Genomic DNA, 12,186 nt, shown 5'->3' on the forward strand with positions numbered 1-12,186 from the left:
ATATGAATGTGGAATATGTTTGATAAATGTGTGTTCATTCATAATTATGGAATTGTGTACCTCATGTGTGCTATTTGCATACAGATGATATTTCAAATACTTTGGTGAATAAAGCTTAAATATGAAATAGTATGAAATCGAGACAAGTTGTTATGGAAATATATTAAATTATCTGTAAGTGTTTCATACTCCTCGGTAATGCCTCGTACTCTATTCCAGCTACGGATACGGGTAGGGGGTGTTAAAAGGAGCAACATGACTAATTGACTGACACAAAAGAAGGAACCATAACAAGAATACTAGACTACTGATGCAGAAACCTTGACTGAGTATGAGAATTGGAACCACTGCCTGGCTTATCAGGAGAAACAAAAGGAAAGAAACTTTTATCAAAGACTACATGTCTAAAGATAAAAAATCTTGCCAGTTTCATCGAGGCACTTATATCCTTTATGGACTAGACTGTAGCAATAAAAACATGAGGTTTGGACCAATATTGAAGCCTATGATCCTTGAATGCTTGAGATACAGTAACACCTACACCCAGACACCTTCAGCTGCATGTAATCTAGTGAAGTCTTGTATAACATTTCATGGGGAGACCTACTATTGAGCATAGGAGTAGAAAGCCTATTGATAAGATAGACCGCACTAACAAATGCATGAGCCCAGAGATGCATAGGCAAAACAACTTGTGACAACAATGTCAAGCTAGTATCAATAACATGCTTATGTTTTCTTTTGACTAAGCCATTTTGCTTTGAAGTATGAGGGCAAGAAAATCGATGATGAATGCCCAAACTGATAAAGAACTTTGGGAAAAGGATCAAACTCTCCACCCTAGTTACTTAGAAGAACTTTAATCTAATAGCCAAACTGAACTGCAACATGCTTTTGTAAGTGAAGAAACTTATCAAGAGCTTCTGACTTGCGCTTTAATAGATAGAGCTATGCGTACTAAGTATATGCATCGACAAATGAAACATAGTAAAATATCCCTCTGAAGACACATAAGCAGGCCCCCGTAAATCAGAAACAACAAGTTCAAACAGAAATGAATAAACAGTGGTGGAAGTAGGAAATGGAAGTTTATGGAACTTCTCAAGTTGACATGCTGAACAAACTAAAGTCAACTTAAAATTATTTGAAACAATTACATTACTTTTTAAGAATTGAAATAACAATTTTATATGAAGGAGACCAAGACGTTTGTACCACAAATAAAAAATAGAATAACAAGAAGAGTAGAACACAACTGAGTAGTATGAGCAGTAGGAGAAGCTGGTAGTGACTAAGTTGCTAAGAGATTAAACTGATATAGTCCTTCATGAATGTGGTCCACTAATAAAATGCTCCTTACTTGATATTCTTTAGAAAGCAATGCAAGGGATGAAACTCAAAATAAATCTGGTTATCTTTAGCAAATTGTGCAATAGACATCAAATTCTTATAAATTCGGAACATGAAGAACATTTTTCAAATGAAAAAGCCTACTACCAGTTGTAAAGAAAAAGGAACCAACATGAGCCACTGGTACAGACACACCATTGCCCATGAAAAGTTTTTTTTTATCTGTATACTCAGTTGCATCATGTAGTGTTGACATAACATTAGTGACATGGTTAGAGGCTACTGACGATCCCCCCACTTTAGCATTCATAGAGCTTGATGAAACTGCCCTTCTGTTAAAGCAACATTAGTTTGTAAAACATTACTCTAAGGCTGCTAGACCTAAGTAGCTGGAGACAAACTTTGCACACTACTTTCTTAATAACAACAATGAAAACCACCACAAGTTGAAGAAGGTTGATCCTTAAACTGATGATAGTTCACATACATCGCTTTGTCAGTTACACCTTCAAAGTTTTCATCAAATTTGTAGTAACATTTATGAACTGTATGGCCAACTCTACCACATAGCTAGCGTTGAGGTTTGTTATGAAAAAACCTTCATCCACGGCCTTTGCCTCGAAACGTCTAAGAGCCACCACCTTTGTAAACATCCCGAATTAGGGCCTAGCTGGAATAGTGGTTTTGGGATCACAAATTCAACGTAAGAAAACTTTTTTTATTATATTTTTTTTTCTATAAATTTCACGGGATGATTTCGTGAAAATTTCGTTCGAAAATTTTGACGTTTGGGCACTTAATTTAGTCAAAATGACTAAATTGTAAAAAATGAAAAAGTTGATTTCTATATGTTAGAGGTGCCAAATTGTTTTGAAATTTTAAATTTGAGGTCCTTAAATGGTAATTATACCATTGGTTAATTTTTGGACAAAAATAGACATGAAATAGGTGAAATAGAATATTTTTAAGTTTAGTTGCATTTTGGTAATCTAATAATTAAAAGAATTAAAAAGCCAAAATAAGCCAAATTTGTCCATCTTCTTCATGTACCAGCCGAATCTACCATGGAAGCCATGGCTAGGGTTTGGTTCAAGCTTCCAATCTTATTGTAAGTGATCCCGAACCTCGTTTTTTAATGTTCTTTACATTTTTGAAGTCTCGGTAACTTGATTTTACCTATTTCTACCATTATTTTGAGCTAGGTTTCATGTTTAAAATTTACCCATGAGTGATATGCATGTGTTTTGATGTCTAATGGTAGAAAATGAATGTTGGGGTGTTAAATAAATGACTTTTGCTAAGTGATTTTCGGTGAAAATGCTTAAAAGAACTAAATCGTAAAAGTTATAAAATTTGTCATAAAAATGTGTTTTAGTGGAAATTGTGGCTATTATAGTTATAAAAAACGATTCAGCTAGGCTTAAAGTACAAAGAAATTGAATGAAAATCATTTTACGAGCCTAGGGGCTAAATGTAAATATGTGAAAGTTTAGGGGTAAAAATACAAATTTAATAAAAGTATGATTTTTGGGTCAATTTGAATAATGTGAATAATAAATAAGCTACATTTGAAATGTTAGATCAAGAAAACCGAGATTCGGGCTTAAATTGGGAAGGTTCGAAGTTATGGATGAAAATAGAAAATTAGCCGTGCTCGGATTCGAGGTAAGTTTGTGTGATAATAATAATGTAATGTTATATTTGAATTAACGTGATTACATGAATGTAAGTTGTAGTAAGAATAAAACCAATATACGATTTAATACTGACATTAAAATAATGTAGTATGCTTAATGAAATTGATTTATGATCAATGGAATTTAGTGTTAGCCCTTGTGTCTCGAAGCCCGGGTGATCCAAAGGAGATAATTAGGACTTGGATGTCGGAATCGTGCTAAATGGTGTTAAGACCAGTGTGAAACAGGGCACGACCTGAGGTGTGTCCATAAGAACATGTCTGGGACATGGCATCGGCGATAAATATGTGCCATTAAGACCATGCTGGGACATGCACAATGATGATTTGTGCCTTGAAGACCAGGTCGGGACATAGGACGGCGAGGAAATGTGCCTGTGAACAGTTTGGGACATGGCATCGGGCGATGGGATTCAGTAAGACATTGGACATGGCATTGGTACTTTATTTGGCTAGGTAACCAGTGCTTAGTAGCTGGTGGTTCAAACGGGCATTCAAGATGTCGATAAAAAGTGGAATAAAAGGGTAAGAATGTATGGTAAGGATTACACTAACTATTTATTGAGACTTGAAATTCAAATATCGGAGCTAAGATGTATGAATATGATATGAATTGTGGCAAATCATTTAACTTATATGTTATTTGAACAGAATCATGAAAGGGAAGTCACGATTAGTTGAAATGAACTAGATAGTACATATATTGTACTAATATTAGACAAACAGTAGTAGTCCGACTTTGAAAAATCCACCAAAAATTGGAAATCGAACTAGAGACTGAATATGAATGAAAAAAGCTTGTTGAGTCTAGTTTCCATAGAGGAAACGATGTAGCAAAATAATTTCATATTGTGAATTAGAATTTGTGAGACAGAGTAGAGTGATTCGGGCCTTCATCTGAACTTTGGAAAATATTAAAATTGTATGAAAATAATTATGGGTTAGAATTCATTGAATAATCGTAAATGAGTCTATTTTCAAGAGAATAGAAGGAACACTATCCAATCTCGTATTGTGAGATAATTAATTTTAGTAAAGAAAGGTCGAATCTGTCAATAGCAGAAAAATGGTAACTTTGAAGAATAAACTGACTATGCCTAAACCAAAATTCGAAAATTTTATGGTAGAATAATGTGAGTCTAGTTTCAAAAAAAATTAGCAAATCTTAATTAGAGTTCGTACTCAAGATATAAATAATTAGTGACACTGACTCGAATAGACAGCTTGACTTGAACATAACTAAAAGTGAAATTGTGATTGTATTACCTTGGGAAACTATTGATAAAATTGCTTTTATTTTCATATGGAATTACTAAGCTATAAAGCTTACTCCTCCTTTCCATTTCTTTAGCGTTGACAGGTTAGCTCGGGGTGGAGATTGTCAGAGGCAATATCACACTATAAGTCATCACCTTGAAGTATTTGACATATATGTATTAAGCACTTCAAGTGTGTGGCATGTATAGGGATTAGTTTTTATGATAGATGTTGTTATGAATAGCCAAATGTATTGGCTTATATGATTCATTATATAGGCATGAGATGTGGCTTATAATGACTGGACTTGTAAGCCTAGTTATCCATGCTAAGTTCTAATGCTTGTGATGCGATGAGTGGTTATGCTTGTGGGACATGAATGCTTGATGTTTAAATAAGTCACTTTAAAGTCGATGACATGAAAATTTGGTATAAACGATCATCATATGACAGGGTCAATGATATGGATTGTTGTGTCTAGATTTGGCATTATACTATATGTGTAACTCGTGAACATGCATGTTATGTTAAGAAATACCTATTGAAGTAGCTAAATCATTAAAATGATGCCATGATGAATATCTTTGATGTGTGTAAAACTGTGAGGATTAATGGAACAAAAGCTTGGAAAGGCTACCACACGGCAAGAGACACGACCAAGTGTCTCACCGTGTGAGGCACACCGGGCCCTAAGACGTACGGGGTACGTGGCCGGACAGCCATGTCAATTTGTTTTGACTGACCATCAAAATACGAGAGTTACATGGGCTTGAGCTCTAAGATGAAAGCGGGCCGGTTGGAAGCACAGTGGGCGTGTCCCTGGTGACTTAGTCCATTGACTAGAACCATTCATACCTGCTTGCCTGGATGGCCTGTCTCCATTACCACTTTTGAATATTAGCTTGTAATGGTACACTAGAAACAAACTCTTACTGTCTTGTTTCACAATCTACAAGCATCTTAGCAAGAAGATTAAGAGAGACACAAGTTGCTGAAGCTACTATTCTAATTGGTTTATATTCCACAGATAGACTAGTAAGAATGATACTGACTTGTTCTTGCTAAAAAATAACATTGTCTGTAACGACTCGTTTTTGGTGAAATCGAAACAGTGGTTTTGAGACCACAAATTCGAGGTCATAAAATTTATTTTAATATTATTTTGTGGTCTATACAAAGTTAGAATTATGGTATAAAAAATTTGTTAAGAAATTTTACCGTTTGTATGCCCAATTAGTGAAATAGGACTAATCGCATAAAGTGCAAAAGTTGTGTTCTATTATCTAAAGGTGTCAAATAGCTATAGATCTTTAAAGTAGAAGTCCTTATTGAGTAATTAGACCTCTAGTTGAGTTAGTAGATGAACATGGAGAGAAATTATAAAAAAAGTGTAAGTTTAGGTGATATTAGGTGATTAATTGATAAAATAAAAAAAATAAAGCAAAGGCTAGTTAACATCTTTTTCATCTTCTTTTTCACCAACCGTTTCTATCAACAAGAAATAGCCATGGAAACTTGAAAATTTCAGCCAAGCTATACTCTTGCATGTAAGTTATTTTGGTGGTTGTTTTTTTGTTGATTTTTATGTTTTTGGAACCCTGTAGCTTAAGCTAGCTAATTAGGGGGCTAATTTGCAAGATAATGGAAAGTATAGGGTTTTTCCATGAGAGAATTTTGGTTATTCTTGAATTTTAATGGAAGAAAATGAATGTTGGTTGTTAAATAAACTTGTTAAAGGATTTTTCATGAAATTGTCAATTAAGGGTTAAGTTGTGAAAAATGAAAAGTTGGTGATAAATGTGTGAAATTATGGGATTTATGGGCTGTTATAAGCACATATAAGTTTTGGCTAGGCTTGGGTGTACTGAAATTTCATGAATTTCATTTTTTCCTAGCCTAGGGACTAATTTGTAAAAAAGTCAAATGTTAGGGGTAAAATGGTAATTTTTCATATTATGAAATTGGACTAAATTGAATGGAATAATTATTAAATTGGTTAAATTTGATTATAGATCAAGAAAAGCAACGTACGAAATTAGATCAGGGAAAGGACAAAGTTATCGATTAAAACGATCGTTTTCCATCATTCGAGTTCGAGGTAAGTTCGTGTAATTAAATTGAGTATTTATATGCTTTAATTGAATTATACCTATGTGAATCGATTTAATTATTATGTATAATTATCAAATGCATAACTATCGACATACGAGAAATACCGAGTCCTATTTAAAATTTAGAAATTCGTAAGATAAAAATGACATGTCATTAGGGTTACCGTTTTGGTTAAGATCCTGCATTTGTTGTGGACTCACCACACTCGTATGAGCTTACCAATTTGCAGCTCATTAGAGCTTACCGATACTCAGCTCGGAGGAGCTTACCGATTATCGCTCTTAAGAGCTCATATGTAAAGAATTGACGGATTACCGTTTAGTATACCTTGGGTGTACCACCCGCGTATATAATGAGATTCTAAGTGGTTCAAAGGGCATAGTTATATTATGAGATTATATGAGATTGATATTGTAACAGCCCGATTTAGACCCTAATTAGAATGGTAGTTTTGGGACCACGAATCCGAGTCAGAAAAATATTTTTAATTATTTTTCTTGTTTATTTTGTGTGAATTTATATCTGTGAAATTTTCGTGATTTAATTTGTCGTTTAGGTGTCCGATTAAATAAAAGGACTTAATCGCGTAAATTAAAAACTTGATAGTTTAAAGCATGAGGGCCAAATTGTTAGTGGCTTTCTAAGTTGGGACATTTATGTTGTAAATATCCCATTAATAAGTAAGTGGGACGGCATAAGATATATGTTACATGGTTTTTATATTATATTAGTAAAGGTATATAAGTAAATTAAATATTAAATTATCATATGTTATATTATAATATAAAACATAAAATAAACAAAGTCATGTGAGTATTCATATTCTTGGTAGCCGAAACTAAACAAAATAAAAACAAAAGAAAGCAAGCTAGGGTTTGGTCAATATTCAAGCTCATTCAAGGTTCGTTTTTGTTCGGTTTTTGATAATTTCTACGTTTTTGAGATCGTTGCTTTGAGTACTACAAAACCCAAGCTTTAATTTTTGATTTTGAGTTGTGCCATTGTTGATAGTTTGTGATTTTGTTGTTTGATGATGAAAAATGAAAGATATGTTTTAGATTAACATATTTTGTATTGGAGTTTTTGATGATTTTGAGTAAATAGGACTTAATTGCAAAAATAATAATTTGAGGGACTAAAATGTGAAATTGATAAAATATGTGGATTGTATGAGCATGGGTGCTATTCGGCCTAACTTGGGTGTTGTGAAATTTTGTGTATTTTGTGTTTTGTGCAATAGGGACTAAATTGTAAAAAATTGTAAATGTCAGGGGTAAAATGATAATTTGCCTATTTATGTGTTTTGGACTAAATTGAATGAAAATATGTTTTAATGAGCTTAATTTGAATATGTTTAGATCAAGAACTAAAGAAATCGGACTTGGATTGGGGAAAAACGAAAGTCGTCGACTAGCTACCGATTCCGTTTTGTATCGTCCGAGGTAAGTTTATAAGCAAATAAATGTGTTTATTGGTAATTTAATATTATATTTATGTGCTGTTATGAAATGTTAGAATTTAAATATACTATGGTCGAATATGATTAAATGTGGCTACTACACTTTCGAGTTCGATTCGACTGATATACGTCGTCCGAAAGTCCCGTATGAACCTTAAGAATAGCTAGGATACGTATGTCATGACATAGGATTCTGATATATGTATGCGATTAAGTCCATGGCATCGATTTGTGATTCCGATATGTGTTTACGAGTAAGACTCTGTCTAGGACAGTGGCATTGATATGTGGTTACATGTAAGACCACGTCTGGGACGTTGGCATTGTACGATTTATGTGATTATTCGAGTGTCCTATCCAATTCCGAATGGTTCATCGGGCAAAGGTAATTGTGTTCGGATTGTATAATACGATCTAAATGGTCAGGTATGAGTTAACTTGATATCTATTTAAGAAAAGGTAAGAAATCATTATTGGTATGAGCTATAAATTATGTATAATGCAAATGAAGAATTCATGGATAATGATATGTGTATTCGGCTTGTGAATGATTAATTTGTGTAACATTGAAATGTTATTCAATATATATGTATAAGATTTGTATATTCGGTTACTTAAGTATTATATATATGAGATATTAATTGTTGACTTTTAAGTTGCATAAAAGAATAAATGGATGTGTGGATATTATGATTATTAGATTTGGGAAATTGATTTGTGTTGCATTAAACGATTGAACATGTATTCGGTTAGGTGTTACTTGCTTATTAGCATTCGTTATAATATGGTTCTTGAAGCGTTGTTATTTTCTATATATACTACCTGTGCTACTCTATGTATAGTTAAAGCTTATAGATTAGGGTCAGCTGCTAAGCTCGAGATCTTGTCTGCAAGTTCATCACACTGTCTATAAAATCTGTACCTTTAGTTACTAGCTTATGGCATTTATAGGTGGCTTAGACGGTAGTTTGGAATGAAGTTAGCGAATGGCTTACTACCGCTTAATAGTTAGTTTGTTATGGTTTGTGTTCACTTTTGTAATGATATAGGCTTGTGTGTTTTGGTGATATGTATTTTGTGCATTGAAGTTGATTTGTGGGAAGGATGTTTTGAAGGATGTTGCCGTGGACAAATTGGTAAGTCATGAAATATACTTTGATATGTACCTTGCTGAAATATCCAATTTGACTTGTCTAAGAAAAGTATTTTTCTTTGGTGGCGTTTTCGGTTTAATGTGGTAGAATGTTATTATCGAGATATAATTTACCATGTTAATTTTCATGTAGAGGGTCACTCATGTAAAGGACGAGTTTTTATGTGGTCTTGGATTAATACTCATGTAAGATTATATTCATGTTAATAGAAATGGTTTTATAGGATTGTATGAGTAAGATGTTACCTCTATCAGTTAAGGTTGTAATATATGAACCAAGTTCATAACCTACTAGTTTAAATGACAAGAAAGATATGTTAAAGGGTATTCGGTATCTTCGGCTGGAACAATGTAATGTACTTTTATAATTTTTTTTAGTCATAGAAAGAACAAGGGTATTTAATTGAATTTGCCTGTTATTGAGCTTCATAATGGTAAAGTATGACACTACGCTGTGTTGTTATATGAATAAGTATAATAATTATTTTATTTTTCGGTTGTTTTGAGAGTACTTACGCATGTGTCATGCATATGTAATTTGTAAATAGGTTAGTATGATTAAAAATAATAGGGAGTACATGTGGAGTTTTAGAATATTAAATGGTTATTTATAAATATTTATATAATTTAAATATTTACAGTATGCAGATTAGATTGTACTAGGTTTTTAACTTAAGTTAAATGATAAGAATGTTTTATTTAAATGTTTAGTGTGTTATTTGTAACACCCTAGGCACCCGGCCACCCCGCAATGTTAATGGCCGCAATGGATTCGACGAGTTGTCACAATATGAAGTTTTAATAAGAACCATGAGCCCTTAACTGTCTCTTGTGTTTTAAAAGATAGTCTTGCTAAGATTATAAGTGAATGGAGCTGTGCACCAGGTTAGTGTATTCCGAAACAGAGGAGTGAGCCTAGAAGGCTGCTTAAGTCAAGCTCTTGATTGGATCCATCCTAGACATTCCTACAACCTTGCCACACTTGGGCTAGGTTAGGTTGAGAAACGAGTTGGAATCATTAAGTAGATATTTTGATAATCGATATGTATCGTACGAGACTTCATTGGAACGCGCCCTAGGTCCTCATATTTTCAGAAATATAATAAAAATCCGAATAATTAAATACCTTATAAACCCAAAACCAATAAAATATTAATAGATAAACTATAAAGAAATAATGGCTACTTTATACTTAAGAAACAAAACGTAGGTGCATCCCGGTCCTCGCGCACATTAAGTTAGGGTTACCTGCACATTAGAACGGGTTTCGCTCAGTGTTCCCACAAAGCCAGTTAACACAGTTCAAAATCTGGCCAAGCCCTATTCTAACTCAGCTGGGCTAGCCTACAGTACAATATGGTTAAGCCCTATTCGCAAAGCACCATATTAAGGGAAACCTCTTATCTCCGACCTCAGCTATCCTGGCCATTTCTACATGTCTTTTCCTTTTATCCCTCTTCACCCGTACCAACCACACACCATGTGGGAATACTAACCCACTCAACCAAACTCTCCACTGCACATAGCTGCTTATCATAAGGAGGCCCTCTTTAATAACTGGGGCAAAGCCCTTTTTGATAAACTGGGGCAAACCTTTCGCTAGACTGGGCATAGCCTTTAGCACTTCCTCCATTGTAAAACCCACCCATGCAACATGTCATGTTGCGAATGTCATGCCCATTGAATCAACAACACAATCAAGTCATTCATAACCAACATATATTCACAATCAATCCATCAACCACATAGTCCAAGTCAGTCACTTGCCCACAATGGCAAAACAGTCATTTTCATATATTAGGGTAATTTCGTAATTTACCAAATATCAGGTTTTCCATGTTCATTAACAATATCAATATTTTCGAGTGTTTAACAATGATCTTTACCCCTTTATCAAATTCGGCTTTGGGCCCAAACCCCTAATGGGCCCTACGAATGCTGATTTAGCCACTAAACCTGCTTAATCCAATTTACAACAGTACTAACCGTGTTACATGCAACTTTCCAGATTCCATTTTCTAGCAGTTTTACCCGAATGGGCCGAAAGCCCATTGGGCCCGATTCTAGTCCATTAAGGCCCACTTATTGAGACGCCCAAATCGTGCTCTTACCTGTACCAACGGTCTCAATCATCACTTAGCTATCTAACTAACCTAGAGCGTTCGCCTGCTTACGAGTCCTCAAAATGCCGAATTCAGCATTTCGGCTTTACAGCATATATCGATTTAGCTACGAAAGGGTTCGTTACACACTGTTATGGGTAAAGTTGAAACGTTTCCAAAGTCATCACCTACGATAACCCCACCTATCACTCAAACTTAACTAATCCAATATCAATATGTAAATCCTAAGCACATCAGTCAACGGAACATAAGGGCATATCGTCATTTTACCATACAGGGGTATTACGGTCACTTTACCCTACAGGGGCTTTACGGTCTTTTACCTATTAGGGGTATTTATCATTTCATCCTACAAGGGTGTTTGGTAAATCTACAACCAAGGGTATTCAATAATTTTAGAAAGTCAAGGGTATTCTGTATTTTGTAAATAAGGGTATTTTGGTAATTTTACAATTGAGGGTATTTCGATAATTTCACAACCATGGTATTCGGTAATTTTACAAACTAAGGGTATTTGGTAATTTTACAACTAGGGGTATTTGGTATTCTATCCTACAGGGGTATTTCAGTAATTTCACAATCGAGGGTAAACGGTAATTTGTAAACTGAGGGTAAATGGTAATTTGTAATCGAGGGTAAACAGTAATTCTGTAATCGATGGTAATCTACAATCGAGGGCATTCAGTATTTGGTAAACTAAAGTATTCTAATAGGATAACAATACGATGAGCCTAAAGCTATTCCGCCAATGGCCCACGCTCGTGTGGCCTTTAGCGCAAATCTAGCCACAAATATGAGATTCACCTAGCCTAGTCCAATATTACACACATCAAACAACTTATCCAATTGGGCCCGTAGCCCATTGGGCCCACATGGCCCTTTCAGCCCATCGAGCCCGAAGTAGCCATCCTACAGCTAGAGTAGCGAGAAAATACACACCTGATAGGAGACTGGAGTTAATCCACGCTCCGAGCACTTTTAGCAGACGCCCAACCCAAACGAGCACGCCATACAGTGAAAGGGATCAGCCAAGAAA

This window comes from Gossypium hirsutum, chromosome A09 (assembly GCF_007990345.1).
Source record: "Gossypium hirsutum isolate 1008001.06 chromosome A09, Gossypium_hirsutum_v2.1, whole genome shotgun sequence".
NCBI classification, from domain to species: domain Eukaryota; kingdom Viridiplantae; phylum Streptophyta; class Magnoliopsida; order Malvales; family Malvaceae; genus Gossypium; species Gossypium hirsutum.